Source organism: Rhipicephalus sanguineus, chromosome 2 (assembly GCF_013339695.2).
Source record: "Rhipicephalus sanguineus isolate Rsan-2018 chromosome 2, BIME_Rsan_1.4, whole genome shotgun sequence".
NCBI classification, from domain to species: Eukaryota; Metazoa; Arthropoda; class Arachnida; order Ixodida; family Ixodidae; genus Rhipicephalus; species Rhipicephalus sanguineus.
In genome coordinates, this window is record NC_051177.1 from 62,342,047 (window position 1) to 62,354,098 (window position 12,052).

Here is a 12,052-nt window from a genome sequence, read left to right on the forward strand (position 1 = left end):
AAAGATAAAACGTGCAAACGTTATCGAAAAAGGAGAGAGTGCTTTTTGGAGTCAGGAGACCGCAGGCAACATAACATAAAAACAAGTGCCAATTTATCGTGTCTGCAGGCCAACCATGCCTTCGCGGTGCCACAAAACATGCGCCAGACGCTAGCAGGAGACTGACCGAATAAAAAAAAAAATAATCCACATTAAGGACGTATGCATCCCTGCCGGGATTCGAACCCGGGACCTTTGGATTAGAAGTCCAACGCGCTATCCACTGCGCTACAGGGACAGGGCCGGAGAGCGCGGTCGTAGGAGAGCATATCATTCACGGGCACCCCTTTTTCTCTCGTCTGTGAAAAAGTTCGTATCGCGTTCCCATCGCGAATGTCGCCTGCCGGCGGATTTTTTTTTTTTTTTTTTCGTCCCGTGCGCCTAGGCCTAACGGCTGCTGTGCTGCCTGCACGTCCGTTGACTTTGGTTTCGCTCGGCGTCGCTGTTCGGATCGACGCTGTGGACGCTGCGTGTTTGGACGGCACTGGACTACGGGCAGCGAGGATTTCAAAGTGGGCGCGTGTGTGGCGAGTGACGATCGAACGGTGCTGTGTTTCGCGAGTGGGGCGTGGCGTCGGACCTCCGCCGGCGGTTCGCCGGCTGGCGTAGTCGTCGATAGGCCTCGTCGTTGTATTGCCACCGTTGGGCCCCTGTGCTTTAGTATGTCTCCGCTTGTCGATCCTTTGTTTGGGCAAGAAGGGATCGGGCGCTGCTTCTGCAGATGTAGATTTTAAAATTTCGGCTCACACCCGCTCTGCTTCTGTTGCTGTGAAGTCACGATCCGCACGGTAGCACAGTTCCAGGTGAAAATGTGTAACTCCAATGGTAGTGAACTGGGTTCAAATGGTCCCAATGGGTCCCAGCCTGGAACCAACTGGTCCCAGTTGGAACCCATCTGGGATCAGAAGGCTCCCACCTGGTTCTCTGTGGATTGGTGGGTGATCGGTAATACTCGGGGCATACGTAAGTCATTCGAGTATGGGGATTCAGCGCAGTAGTGGGCCGATGACATCGGTAGTGATAAAAATCAACGGAAGCGGGCTGCGCAGGACTTTCGTAAGATTTGTTCTGCGTACCATTAATATCTTGGCAAGTAAAGAGGCCAGCTCACTTGTCTAGACCGCTGGAGCAGCACGCTCCGGGACGTTCCAGCCCGCTCCGGCGTCGTTTATACTGATCATTCATCCTAAGAGGCCATGTATGCTGTAATTTGTGCTCTTTCAATCTAGGTGTAATCGCCAAACGTCGTCAGGGCAGTCCGGAGTGCGTTGTTCCAGTGTCCTAAACTAGTGCGCAACTTACGCGTAGAACGGATCGATAGATGGCAGCACATGCGCACTCCGGGCCTGTGTGCAATGTGATTCTAGGCACTGTTCTATGTGCAATAAGAATGCAAGTTTTATTTATGAGTGTCCTAATTATTATAGTAAATTAATAATCACTTGGTGACGTCGCTAGCGTTTCTCATTTTTTTTTTTTCAGCTATGTGGGACTGCTACTCGACGCTTGCTTTGCTTTATGCAGCATTGACTAATACATATCAGTTAGGTTAATTGGTCAAACGTGCGTTAGCTCTTGAGACATTTGGCTGCTATGATGAAGTGGAGGAAAGCTATTTTGCCGCACGCTATCCACCCCAAGCTTGCATTGTGGCGTGCAGAGCGGTCATGATACAAATAACATTCCTTTGTAGTGTACCTCTGAGGAAGTGTGTAGTAGTTTAATATATTTTAAAAGGGCCAAAAGTGAATTTCGCTGCGCAAATCTTGTGTATGTAGTTTTGACTGACTGCGTTTATGTCGGCCCGAATCGTCGGTGATTCCGTGTGTAACATTCGTTGACTTGTTTCAGCTACAGGGAGGCAGAGAAAGGGGCTGCCGCCCTCCTCCTCACTCGCATTCAAGCAACAATAAATGCATTGGAGTCGTATCACTCGTATGTACGAGGCTACAAGAACGAATAAAGTGATTTCTCACTCGACCATTCCATGTCGATGTCGTCTTTTGTCGTATTTATTTATTTATTTATTTATTTATTTATTTATTTATTTATTTATTTATTGTTACAACCTGCCAAAGGACGCCGCGGAAGCCAGGTAATTCAGCGTTTGTATGTACAAACCTACGCGCGCCCCATCGATTATTGTGACGATACATTACTAACACAAATAGACGCAGTAACGATGACGGTGGGTCCCCGTCTGAACAAAGTCCAATATCATCGGCGGTAGCATTGCCCATAGCGCCTCTGTCTCATTGTACTCTTAAGAAAAATCGTTCCCTCGGTGCACTGAGACGAAATTGCGGACAATCGTCCACTTTACTTACGTACAGACGGGATTGGAACACCATTCGCCGTCGACGTAGCGGTCACAGAACTGCGAACCACGTGAGACTAGTTTTTAAAGCGAGCTTAATTGTTGGCTCAATACTAAAAACACTAGCTAGTTGGGCGAGTCGTTGCATCTATAACGCGAAGAAAATATCAAGACGCAAGAAAAAAGAATAATAAATAAAGGGAGAAAGCCTGTGTTTCGTCGTTTCCTGCGCCTTATTTCTTTCGTGCTGTGTGGAAAGATGCAGACATACTACATACGTGATTCATTGGGAACTGCGGGAAGAACGGGACAAGACTGGACAAACATGCACGAGCTCCGCTTTGTCAAGTTCAGTCGTTCTTACATACACTGCCCAGAAAAGAGCCACTGGAAGCCAACTGACAATAAAGCCAAGTCGCTCCGTGTAGTTCTAGCGTAAATAAGGAAGCAAAAAAGAAACTTAACCCTTGGCTAAATTGGTTTCATAAAGCACAAAAAGCACATCTGAGCTTTCATTTTATTTATTTTTTAAACGGCTGGACCGCTTGGACGCTTTCCTTTGACCGCGCGACACTTTCCATTCTGGTGCCACTCCCTTAGAATGTTCCCCAGCTCTTGTTCCCATCCACAGCGTATAGCACCTAAGTGAATGTTTTACAGCGGAAGCTGTCATGAGATCACAACAAGGGACCTTTTTGGCGCTGTAGTTGTCCGCCGCCGGTGTCTATAACCGCTATCGCGCGAAATAAGAAAAAAATTCCAGGATGAAACGAGGTTCGAACCTGCGCCCTCTTCGTATGAGCGCAGTATTCTACCTCAGAGTCATGCCGGTGCTTGAAACCGCATTGCAAAAAGACCCCATACAGGCTTCATGTCGGGAAGGAACCACATTAAGATATGTAATGTAGCGCGGTAGAAGAGTAAAACAACAACCAGGCGTTACACAACGCGATTTCTGTAACGAGACGTCGCACAATGCCAATTGTGCAACGAGTGGGTTGTTGAATGCTTCCAACCCATTACAAAGGGCTTTGCCGTAATTCTTCATCGCCATCAGCCACAGCATCAACAAAGTGCACATAATGCCCTAAAGGTGCTTAGCGGGTACCACGGTTCTCCGCAGAACGACGAAAAATTGCATAGTGGCTGCTTCCCTAGATCAAAAAAATTATGATTATTTATAGCGTAGCGGGTTCCTCGCAAGTGCACGTCTATTGGTTGCCAAGGAAGCCCATAACGCTCCTTTGATCCATTTCCTCGGTGTCTCAATAAAGTTAATTGCCCTCCCTCTCTCTCTTTCTCACGTTAACGTATGTCATAAAGCGTGGTGGGAGATTTAAATAACGACCGGGAGTCACACAATGCGAATTTCGTAACCAGTGGGTCGTTTAAAGATTCCAACCCAGTACAAAAGGCTCAGCCATAATTCTTCATCGTCATCAGCCGTTGCATCAAGGAAGTGCACGTAATGCCTTTACATTTGGATTCACAATTTGAACACCGTACCAAAACGATTCTTTGTTGTACTGGCGTTCATCGCACATGTTCCTGTCAGATGTCTGTATCCGCTTTTCGGCGACAGCAGCGTAGTATCGCGAATGTCTGCGACAGTCGTTAAGCGGTTATTCTCGTCAAGGAGGTCGAACAGACTTGTGACATTTGATGCAAAGACCTCGGTTGGATCACGCCATTTACTTAGGAGTGCATGCAAACGAACCCCCAGTACGGGTTAAACTTGGTGTTCCCGGGTACTCTCTGCCTCCAGTTCCTTAATGAATGAGGGCACGGCACACGAATTGGTCTTCAGAAACCTCATCTTAACAAGCAAGTCGTGTACAGCTTCAGGCGATGAAATAACTTTTGAGCTTCTCACACTTCGTTCCCTTGGCTTTGTCGTTTCCCAAGAAAGACAAAATGGCGCGCCAGTAGTCCAGAATATCTTCTTCAGCTTCATAAAAAGAGAATCACCTCGATGGACATGCGGTTTTCAGCGACTTCAAGGACATGCCCATGGCCAATCACACAAGACCAAACTTATAAGGGCAAGCAGCTGCCGTGACGGCTTCAACAGGACAGGAAAGTGCACAACAAAATCGTGAACTACGTGGCACGGATCTTTGAAGTGAAGTGCCTTGAATTCGGGGTTGGAGAGTTGCAACTCTTTGTGAAGCTTCTGCATGTAGGAAGCCGAGTCAGAGCACAATACAGCTACGTCACCTAATACAGCTACGCGCGGTAAACTTTAAATTGGTAAAACCAGAAGATGTATCAATGAGCGCTTAGAACTTGCCTTTTCGATAAAGAACGGAACCAGTGCAATAAAAAGTTGGCCGAGTTGGGGTTAGTCCAGGTCATATTGACCCTTGAAATCGGAGTTTACGAATAAATTCGAATTGTCAAAAATTTTTCCGGCGAATGTTTCTCGGATTTTTTCGGATAAAACCGAAAACACGGAGCCCTACAAGTTTATAGCGTAGTGGGTTCCTCGCAAGTGCACTTCTACTGGTTGCCAAGGAAGCCCATAAGGCCCCCATTATCCATTTCCTCAGGGTCTCAATAAAGTTAATTCCCTCTCTTTCTCACGTTAACATATGTTATAAAGCATGGCGGGAGAGTGAAATAACGACCGGGCGTCACACAATTCGAATTACGCAACTAGTGGGTCGTTTAATGATTCCAACCCATTACAAGGGGCTCAGCCATATTTTTTCATCGTCATCAGCAGTCACATCAACAAAATGCACATAATGCCTTACAGATGGTACCTCGCTTCTCTGCGGAATGACGAATAATGGCGTCGTGGGTACCTTGCTAGTGTACTTGTATTACTAGCCCCAAGAGAGTTTACAACGGGCTCTAGAGGTTACAACGCTATGACTGTGCTACGCTTTCGACGCAGGCCTGGCGTTTTTTTTTTTTTTTAACACGAAAGTGTTTTATGTCGGGGTCCACCAAGTGCATCCGTCACGGATATGACGTTGATAAAATGGACACCAACGGGTGAGAAAGAAAAAAACCAAGAAAAAGACACCCCGCTGGGAATCGAACCCACGACGTTGCGACCGCGACGGCAAGCACCCGACGCGCTACCCATTAAGGCATCTCGGGAGATGCTAGGCACGGCGCGAACGCGCCTTATATCTTTCACACATTCTCTTTCGCGGCGGACGGAGCGGGGCGGTGCCGCCGTCTGTGAGAGGTGAAAAGAAGTAATACTTCACGATCGACACTTACTAGCGCTTACTCCGAGATTGCACGCGATATCTGAGGTCATGGTTAAAGCGTCTCGATACCAGAGAGGTAGAGTGGCCGCGCTGGCGTCGCCGAGGCACCCTTGACGCAGTTACGTTCTTGCCTTTGGCTTCGTGTTAGCGTGCGTCGGCTCATCGGAGTATCTTCCACGTGCACCAACGGGATTTCTCCGCCGCCGACTACTTCAATTGCAAGAGCACCGACTAACAAAACTGCTGCAATATGCGTTGCAGAAAGGACGCGATTTCGACGGGCGAATGTCGTGCCTTGGTGGAGCGAGAGCAGCGCCTGCGAGACAGAGGCCAGCGGGACGCACGCGTTTGCGGCTCAGGCTACGAACCTCTACCTCCCGTGTTGCTGAAGCGCAGTGCGTGTTATGTATGCATGAGCACAGGCGTCGGCTACCCATTACTAGAAAGCGCACGCCGTGCCGTTTCTCTCCTTAATTGACGACGCTTTGAAGAAGTGCATACCGGGTACCAGTGTTGATTATGAGCTTGTTGATATCCTTACGCGGGATTCACGATTCGCTGTGTCCAAATATATGTTCACACCGTCAGCTACCACAACGGTTTAATCATGATCATGGGCGTTAGTCGTCGCGATAGAGACATGCTGTCAACATGGGTGCATCCACGTCAAACGGTGCTATAGCTGCCAAACACGAATAGACGTTGCACAAGCTCTGATATATCATTACACAATAAGCACTACTTCTGTGAAGACACGTTTCACTATCGTGTTATACCGATTCCTATGACGGAGGGATCAGCCATGTTTTTTTCTTGTTAACATCGTTGCCTTATCGCGTTATATTTTCTCACTATAAACCACATCGCTTCGTCAATATTGGTCAAGCTCTGCACTGTGTACCTGACACAAAAAAAACATACACAAACGGTGGGTTCTGCCTACTAAAGGTTCTTTGAGTCATCTACGCAACAGCTGTACCCTATAGTGCAGTGCCTGATTTGGGGCGTATATACCACGTTGTTGGCCACTCGTGAAATTTAACGTGTCGGAATACGCCAACGCTCGCCTCCATCACTTGGGTCCGAATCTCCGTCTTATAGGATTATCTCGAGCTGAGGAGACGCTTCCGTGCCGCCTGTGACCTGACGTGGCCTTGACGGAAGCCATATCATTTCGGATCGGAATTGCCGACGATCTCACATGAAAAGTTCGTAGCTGCAAGAAGACGACTTTCCCTCTTTGTATAATTGTTCCTGTTCCAGTGCGCCCAGAAAAGAACTTCCGAATGTGCCTCACAGACTTTAGCAGAACGGACTGTTGAGCTAGTTGGCTATCCATGAACACTAAAAGAGTATAGCGCAAAAAAAAAAACAAGAAAACGACGAACACGGACTTGACAGTCGCCCTTGGTCAGAAGAAAGGATCCTCGGACACTGGCCGGTGCTGACCTCAGCACGGAAGGCGTTGAACATGTAGCTGCGCTTCTCTGATACATGGCTCGTAGTCGGAGACATACCTTGAGGATGCACAGTTTCATCTTCCGTTTTCCTCTTCTTTCTTTATTTCTTGGCAGTTTTCCTTCAAGCATGTTTAGTTCCCTTTACACCTTTGTGCAGCACAGGACAGGCAGCCGGTCAGGAACTGGCTAAACCTCCCTGACTTTCTCTTGTTCCTCCTCGTCACCACAACTGTTTCCCGTCCGCTTGCTCTGCTAAACACGTTTCCCTGTTCTGACGACACCAATACCAGCATTGGTACACGCCGAAGAACCTGTCCATACGCTATTGAATTAAGGCAGCATGTCTACCTGAAAGATAAGGCGCGGGCTGGCTGTGGTGGCTTGAGGGCCAGTCCTTAGAATGCACTTCAGTCCGCTGAGACGTTGTCTGAAGCGTCTATCCCGCAGCGGTCGGCTGTGACTGAGATGCCTGTAAAATAGATGGAACTATCTGAATCAGGAAATTTCAGGTATGCAGACAATCTGCCGGTAACATGTTCGTGAACTAGCAAATCGACTTGCTCCCGCCACGGCTCGCACTCTGGCCGAGCCGCGGGTCGGAATGATCCCTACTGGAATTGATTCTGAGTGTTCATAGGTGTTTCTGAGGGAGCATAGCAATGAATTTGATCAGACTTGAGTCTGAAGGAGCACCAGTGAACTTGAGTTTGTGCGAGCTTGAGTCTTGATCTCGTGTGGTTTCATATTAAACCAACAATGAATCTAAGAGAACCACTGGGGAGATTAACAGTATATATTATTTAATGTGTAGAATGTAGTCAAAATAATTGTGAATGGATGACGGTTTGCCGCCGACGGTAACCGAACCAAGAACTTCCACCTAGACAGAAGCGGTCCATCCTAGCGTGGCTTCTTTCTCTGACAAACAAGTTAACATTCAATCAATCGGTCAACTTTTATTTCTCACTGAGAACTATGAGGGTAACGGGGAAAAAAAAAAGAAGTCGCCGTACTGCAGCTTGACAAGGATCCGGCCCCCTACAAAGTCCAGCAGCAATGAGCCACAGTACAAGACATGCTTGTGTTGGAATATAGAACATGTTTGAACTTAACGCATTTTGACAGGAAAAGGCAAAATATTGCGGGAACTAGGAAAAAAATCAAAGCGTCCTTTTTTATTCATCTTTATACATTGCGTGTGATACACCAGCGCCTCTGTGACCAATGAAAAAAACGAAATCGACAGTAATGTTACCTTTACAACAGAAGTTGATACAATAAGCCAATAAAAAAAACTGCAATGGCAAGGAATATGTATGTACACAAAAGAACCCAGAATCAACAAGAACACATAAAAACGTACCATAGGCACTGGTAAACGATATTAGCGTGACATTCATTTGAGCGAAATCTAAACAGAAATGACTTATCAATGCAGTGAGCAATTTTCTTTAGCATGCGAGATATAGTAGCGTCGGTTTCTGATATGAACCAAGATAATAGGCGCTATAGATGAGGAATTTACATTTTGAACGCGTAGCACAAAACTTCATATGAAAAAAGACCAAGCAATATCTAGAAAGAGAGAATGAGCAAGCCAAATAGACTTGAAAACGGCATGCGCAAAGAGATAAAACGTATGCCGCATTTTGCGACTGATGAACACGATGCTCTTGAGAAACAAAGCCTTACCTTCATCCATAATAATGAGCGAAAAGGTGCGTGTTGAAGCCGTCTCGGCGGCTATGCCATGTTTGGCATATTTGTTTAAGAGTGCAGCTACTTGTAACGGTATATACGGATCGATTTCCATAGTGTGTGCGGCATAATTGCCGAATCCAAGGATCCTAATTTCTGGTGTCGTATGAATAGTGACGTCGTGTTAGGCGAAACGTACTGGTGAAGTCGGTGTTATTAGTCCTTGTGGCTTGACGATATGTACAGGAATGATGAATTGCATGTACAAATTTACTTTTAAGTATAATTAATGCGTCAAAATAAGGTGCAGTATGAGTAGCATACGAGACATTCGCTATTGCACGAACTGCGCGCTTTTGACATACACTGAGTTTTTTCAAGCTCTAAAGGGATTCACTACCCGATACAAGGTGACAACAATTTAACGTTGATAAAAATAATCTATTGTACACCAAACGTTTAGATTTTTTTCTGGTAATATTTGACGGTTTTTGTTAGTCAATGCAGTGACGGAATTTAACTTGTTACACACATTTTGCACATGCTTATTCCGTGACAATGTTTCTGAAAAAGTGACTAATTACGTCATTATCAAGATATAAGTTTTTTGTCAGTTCTGTAACTGTATGTCTAGTGCGAAAAAATATGGCTTGTGTCTTTTTTGCGTCAATTTTTAAGGAATTTCTTTTTGACCACGCCAACACTTGTGCAAGCGCATCATTAGCTAAAGGTACCACCCATCCGGCTTTACTCCGCTGAAAAAAAAAGGGCGGTATCATCGGCGCAATCTATCCCCTTACAATTAGCAACAGAAGAAAAAATGTCGTCTATATATAGACGATGAATAAGAGCGGTCCGACGCCACGGTGGTCTAGTGGTTATGGCGCTCGACTGCTAACCCGAAGGTTGCGGGATCGAATCCCGCCCGCGGCGGCTGCATTTTCGATGGAGGCAAAAATGTTTGAGGCCCGTGTGCTTAGATTTAGGTGCACGTTAAAGAACCCCTGGAGGTGGTCCAAATTTCCGGAGCCCTCCACTACGGCGTCCCTCATAATCATATCGTGGTTTTGGGACGTTAAACCCCAGATATTATTAAGAGCGGGCCGAGTATACTGCCCTATGGCACTGGCAAAAAGAAGAAAAAAAGGCTGCCGGTAGAATCCTTTTTTTTTTTCTTAAGTAAAGCCTCAATAATATTTAGCGGTCATGGTGACGCGTTTGAAAAATCAGCTATTCTGTTTTCTAGTTTCGTCCAGATTATTTGCACAACTTCCTTGCATAAATTGGTTATACGTTTTTGATGCCGGTCGGCGGAATGTTTCTTTTTGTAGTTAAGCTACCACCCTGAGGGGCTTGAACTTCGTCGTCTGTTACAAAGAAATATTGTACACTGAATATGTAAGTGTGCACGATGTAATTGAAGGGAAATGCGTGGTCATTCTGGACTGATGATGATGATGATGTTCATCCTTCGTTTTCAAAGAAGTTGGATTTCATCACTCCGGTCTTAATTACAGTCAGACCAGCGTAGTCGACAACGTTGTGGGATCCTGGCATCTTTGCTACTCTCCCAGCACAACACTTTTGGTTCCGTTGTGGCCTAGGGCACATTATCATCCACCCCTAGAAGAAGAAGAAGAGCGAATTTATTAGAAGGCAGAAGGGTCGGCCTTAACTTGAGCGCTCTAGCCTGCTTTACTCTGCACACATAGAAGTTAATTTGCAAACTTATGGGGAAAAACTTGGGCTGTTGGAATTTAGGATATCCGAGGGGACACTGTCACCTCTCAGAGGGTAAAGGAACGCTTTGCAAGGGCAAAAAAAAAAAAAAAAAGATACTTCTCTCTCACGAAGACACAAATCTATCCAGGAGTGTTCCTCTGCCACCTTGTTTCTTGTGTTTTCGTCCCTTCGTCTTCAAAAGTGCTTGAAAGTGCTGGTCAAGGATACTTTATTGAGGATAAACGGGTGTAACACATTATCATTCGGTTGTGACCATCTGGACAGAAAGGTGGATGGTGAGGGAAGTTGAAAAGGAGAGAGAGAGAGAGAGATAATAAGACGAGAGAAAGGCAGCGAGGTCAACCAGAATTGTAGCGTCCGGTTTGCTACCCTACACTAAGGGGAGGGGAGGGAAGGAGAAATTAGACTTGCGCGAACAATGTCGTTGGAAATGTCTCAAAAGCTCATGGAGTCGAATCATGTGCGTTCTAAAGATGGGCGACGTGATGATCTGAAGTTAAAAGCTTTAGGAAATTGCATTTGTAAGTTTTAACGATCACCGACGGCAGTCCGTGCACACGTGCTGCAGGAAGGCGCGCTCGCACCGACTCTACGGAAAGGCCAGCACACACATAATACGTACGATCACATTATCTCGCCCACGCACGTCCTAAATTCAGCCTCATCGGACGGTCTATCTTCTCTTGTACTTTCTCCTTGCGAACTTTCCTTCCCTCTGCTCTTCGCGCAGTTCCCGAAAGGCACGCAGTTCTTATCGTTGTTTATTCAAAGGAAGCAGCAAGCAGTCAATGGGTCAATCGAAGGCCGCACCGTCTGCTAGCTCAGCAGTCGTGGGGAACATTGTGTGTGCATACACCGGCCTGGGCCCTGCGACCACCGTGTATGCACCGCTTCGAGCATTTCCTCTCGGCTCCAGCCAGCTGCTGCTGTACCTGTACTGCCATCGGGGCAAGTCACGTGAGTGAACTTGTGTCTGCGCAAATACGACCACGGGTTCTTTTATTTGTTTTTTCTTTGCTCTCTCTGATCTCCCTCCCGACCGTCGGTTCGCCCCCCCCCCCCCTAACTCTTCCCAGTGGGCCAGCCAGCCAGCAGCAAACTCGGGTGCGGCGTTTTTCCACAAGGTGCACCGCGCATGCCGTTTGTGCAGCGTACACAAAAGAAAGCCCGCAGGTAGAGCAGAGAGTGCGGCAGCCCGGTCGTTTCGCTTTTCTTTTGCAGCAGGCCAACGTTACCCCACGCCCATACCCGTTCCTCCTCCTCCTCTCGCTGTATACGTTCAACCATCCTCCTCGCTCCGGACGGTGTGCCGGGGGAAGTCACGTGATCATACGCTCCGGTCTTCTGCCCTCGGTGCCGCTCTCGTCCCTCAACCTGCCTACTCGCTTTCTGGCTGCCCGTCTGGCAGCGCAGCGCACACCTTCGTTCCGCCGAGCTTCGGAGAGGTGAGGGGGAAGTCGGGGCTGGCTAGCTGGCGGCCGGTTCGTCGGTCTCGCCCGCCCGTGTGATCCGCGGCTGCACGGTCCTGCGTGTTGGTCAGTGAGCGTCCTCCCGATTTGGATTGCGTGCTT

General features: G+C 47.3%; 1 non-coding gene across 1 annotated transcript; it reads right to left on the reverse strand.

Moving 5' to 3' along the window:
- Positions 1–204: 204 nt before the first annotated feature.
- Positions 205–277, reverse strand: Trnar-ucu (transfer RNA arginine (anticodon UCU)). The gene has a single exon. It is a non-coding gene; the product is annotated as a tRNA-Arg (tRNA).
- Positions 278–12,052: the final 11,775 nt, after the last annotated feature.